Source organism: Rattus rattus, chromosome 1 (assembly GCF_011064425.1).
Source record: "Rattus rattus isolate New Zealand chromosome 1, Rrattus_CSIRO_v1, whole genome shotgun sequence".
Taxonomy (NCBI): domain Eukaryota; kingdom Metazoa; phylum Chordata; class Mammalia; order Rodentia; family Muridae; genus Rattus; species Rattus rattus.
The window spans coordinates 78,735,351-78,739,949 of NC_046154.1; the positions used below are offsets into that span (position 1 = coordinate 78,735,351).

The 4,599-nt window shown below is 36.7% G+C and overlaps 1 pseudogene; it reads right to left on the reverse strand.

The window, feature by feature from the left end:
- Positions 1 to 1,838: 1,838 nt before the first annotated feature.
- LOC116895502 lies at positions 1,839 to 2,480 on the reverse strand (annotated as a pseudogene).
- Positions 2,481 to 4,599: the final 2,119 nt, after the last annotated feature.

Here is a 4,599-nt window from a genome sequence, read left to right on the forward strand (position 1 = left end):
TGAGAGATCTCAGGGGTCCAAGTAAATTGAGACTGCTGGTTCATTTATAGCGTCACCCTCCTCAGCTTCCTTCAGCTTTTCCCTAATTCAACCACATGGGTTAGCAGATTCTATTGATTGGTTGGGTGCACATATCTGCATCTGACTCTTTCAGCTGCTTATTGGGCCTTTCAGAGGGCAGGCATGAGCACTCCATAGCCTCAGTAATGGTGTCAGGTCTTTGAGCTGGATCCCCCTTTTGGACCTGTTTCTGGACATTCTTTTTCTCAGGTTCTTCTCCATTTCCAACTCTGCAGTTCTTTTAGACAGAAAGATTTATGGGTCAGAGTTTTAACTATTGGATAGCAACCCAATCCCTCTCTTAATGCCCTGTCTTTCTGCTGGAGGTGGGCTTAAAAGTTCCCTCTCCCACTGTAGGGAATTTTGTCTACCAGCCCACACACACACTTTGAGTTCTGAGGGTCTCTCACTTCACAGGTCTCTGGGACATTCTAAAGCATCCTCCCAACCTCCTACCTCCTGGGATCAAATAACAGCTCCATTTTTAAGAGATTTACTTTATGCTCTATATTCTTTCTTTGTAATTGAAGCAGAAACATACAAACAATTCAGTCTTTTGTTCCCAGCTTAGGCCATTAGAGTTGTTAAGTTGATTTATTCACCCCTCAAAGCCCTAAGGACCCATTCTAACTCACTTTACAGATGCAGGAAATCACACACTCCTTATAGGTGAGGTGTCTTTATTTCATGCAATGACCAAAACCCTGCCTGTACATAAATAAAGGGCACTTGATAATCATTAACATCATCTGTCTTCCCCAGAGTCCTCTTTCACACTTCTTAAAAATAATACTCAACTTAACCACTACACATATTAGAGCAGTTACTATGCCATTTCTTAAATATGCCTTGCTATCATTTTTTAGATAATTTACTGTACATATTTTATTTAGTTTTGTACACTGTCTTAATATAAATTGGAACCACATTTCTATTTGAGCCATTTGTAACCAAAGCAAAATAACCTAAGTAATACAAAGTGTTGAAGTACAGTATAAAGATAAAAAAGCAATTATACTACTTCTAGTTAGGAATGTAATTATAGTGTTATATTTTTACAGTCCACAATTATGTTTAGGGATAATAGATCACTGATTTGAATGAAATACATGAATTTATCGCAAACCTTTGCAGTTACAAAAAGTTATCAAAGAATACACACACTTAATGTTTATTCCACCTTTCTGTCATATTCCTGGATCTTTCACCAATGTTATATGAGGAAAAAAATGAAAACAAATCAAATAAAATCAGAATCATTAGTATTATCAAAGAGGAAAGCAAAGAATTTAAAATCTAGCACTAATAAGCAAGACAACAGCAAGGACAATGCTGTGAAAGGAAAAAGAAGGTTGCTGGGAAACTGTACTCAGACTCTTGGGCCAGAAAAAATTGACTCTTAAGTGGAGTGGTACAAAAAAGGATCTTTTCCTGCTGAGGTAATATGAATGCAAATTCTTTTTTGATTACTATGAAAAGGCAAATGTGTGTGTCATGGTAATTCTAAATGTATATAGAGAGTGGGCATAGACCACATCTGCCAGTTCTGCAGTGACATATACTGTTATTCTTTGATGGGACACAATAGCAAAAAACGGGGGTGGGGGTGTTGATAGAATGAACACACAAGTACAAGACAAAGGTGAATGAGACTTCTCTTATATCATAGATGGAACCAAGTTCAATGCTGTCCACTCTACTTTGCCAAGACTTTGATTCAGTTCCCAATCTCAAAAGCATGACACAGTCTCCTGTGAGAATACTCAGATGCTATCTTCTTAAGCAACAAACCTATTTTTAGTGGTGGATCCACTCTTCATAGTTGTGCCTGTGTGGGACTGATCTCTACTTTCAGAGGAAGTCCTAATCTTTCCTGTGTATACCCTCACTATGAGTGTGATTGCAACTCCATTCTCACATTCAGCTGTCTATATTACTATCTTATCACCTTTAGCTCTCATATTAACAACTGCTCCACATACATCATTATTTACTCCAAAAGTTTCTCTGATAAGGCACAGCAGTGTCTCCAGCAAGAAGCAATCAAAGTCATTTGACCATTGCTATTTGTTCAATACTTTGAGCCATCATTCTCCTCATTTGTTTTTCTCAACCTCCCACAAGGTTCAATACAGTCTTAAAAAAATGAGTAGTCACAGAAAGGCATTAAATTACTAGACATCTGGATATGATTACAGAGCCAAAATTGTCTTCGGTAAAATCAATCTTGGAATGGAAGCAATGGAAGGTTTGCTTGTCAAGTCTTGCTTTTATCATTTATAAAATAGGAGTGCTCCCTTGTTCCATAGAGGATGTTTAACAAAGTGCTCAGGGTTAGCTGCCTCTTGATTAAATTGTGTTGTTGCCTCTTCATCAGGTGGATGGTTAGTGGTATAGGTGGTTTCCAGTTCCACAGTCATCTTCTTAGCTCCATCTCATTCCTTCTTACCTTAAACAGAATAATCAGGTTGTTAAAGTGGTTCCAAAAAGAATAGATAGATCATTTAGGACATTAGCCCAAGTAATACTTCAACATATTCTTTAGATAATTACTCCTTTGATACATTCTAAAAATAAGCTTTATCTGAGAAACTTCAGTTTGTTCTAAACTTTAGAATTCATCAGTATCAACTTTTATGACTACATTTCCTGATTTCAACATAGACTTTCCCTTTCAGCCTCAAGCCCCCTCTTCTTGGCTAAAAGAGCGACAGAGAACTTTTTGTCTTCCTTCTCTCTGCCCACCTTATTATAATATATTATAATAATATCAGCATATTATTATAATATATTATAATAATAATATTATATCCTTCTGATTTTCCTTCAGTTCTTCCAATTTGACAAAGTATTTTATTTTGTAGCTTTCTTTCCACTCTTTAAAACTCCTGTTCTATAAGCTGAGCAATGTCTCACTATGCAAATCTGACACAAGCTACTCTTCCTGAGATGTGCTTAGTATTATTGAATTGATTCTAAGTTATGTACAGCTTGGGGAAATTTTCCACTATCTTACTCTACTCATTATATTCACATCTCTTTTTTCCCTTTTTCCTCTTATCTATCATATACTCTCTCAGCTATAAGTGACCCTAGAGCCATCCATTAGTGCACATGAATTCATGTAGCAGGATACCCCACTCAGAATTAACACATCTTATCCTTCTGTACAATTCAATAAGGTTGAAATTTTGGTGAAAAGGAAATTAAAGCACTAGGTCAAATAACTTTGCTAAGCTCGTGAAGCTACAAAATCTTGGCAGAACCAGGATTCAAAGCCATTAGTCTACGTATCACTAAGTCTATGATCTTTCATACAGCTGTGCTAAGACGTCTCCATCAAATAGTAATATCATTTATTACTAATCATCATGATAATTTTGGTTGAAAATTCATTTAAATTGAAACATACCTAATAAACAGATTGACTAAATGGCTAAGGGAAAACTACAATGGTTGGCAGGCTTCCTTGTTACATACTAAACATGTTGGGAAGTATGTTTTTTCTAGAAAGATAAATAACATAACTATAATTATGCACATCCTCCAGAAACTAAATATATTTACATAGACAGAAAGGAAATCAGGTATTGGCAATAATGAAAGGACACATTTGATGTTTCTCAAGTAAAAGATATTCAATTCTTTAAAAAAAAGCATATCTCACTGTTAAAGGACACTTCTAGGCACCTGTCCAGTAATGGCAAAGGAAGAAGTAAATCTGAGAAAGGAACTTCAATACAGGAAAGCCACTGAATAAGGAAAGAAGTCACAAGAGAAGTGAAGCAGGAAACTATGCTATGGCTACAGAAGGATCTTAGTTATATAAAATTGTACACGAGAAGAGAAGCAATTTTCTATGATAGAATGATGAGTCATATATGGAAAAGGGAGCACTCTGAAGGAAATACACTGCTAAAACTTCAAGGCTCCAAAGAAAGAAACTGAAAGGAACACTAGAAAAGTGAAAGCTATATTATAAAGCATTAAAGACTACATTAGTCAATGTCGTTAACATATTCAACACAACCTACATAAAAATTTCAATTATAGGACTACAGAGTTGACTCAGTGGGTAAGAGGACTTACTGCACTTGTAAAGGGCTCAAGTTCAGTTCTCAATATTTACAGGGCAGCTCCCAATCATCTTTAGTTCCAATTTCAGGATATCTGATGCCTCTTTTGACCTCATGGTGCATACACATATACTTAGGTACATATGCATAAAATAAATAAGTGTTTTTAATTTAAATTACATAAAAAACTAGAAATGTATATAAGTTTGTACTGAAAAACAAAAGACAAGACTGCGCCCAGATTTGAAGGAACCCAGTCAAACAGCTCCCAGAGCCCAAATAACATGGGAGGGAGAGCCAGACCTTCAGAGGGGCAGAGACACCTGAGAAGCCAGAGGAGACTACTCTCTGCTGACATTACTGACTCTAGAGGAAAACCCCTAGCACCATCTGGGCCCACTGTGCACAGGGTCCTGAGAGAAGGCAGGGCAGGGACTTGTGGTGGCTGCCCTCACAGACAGCT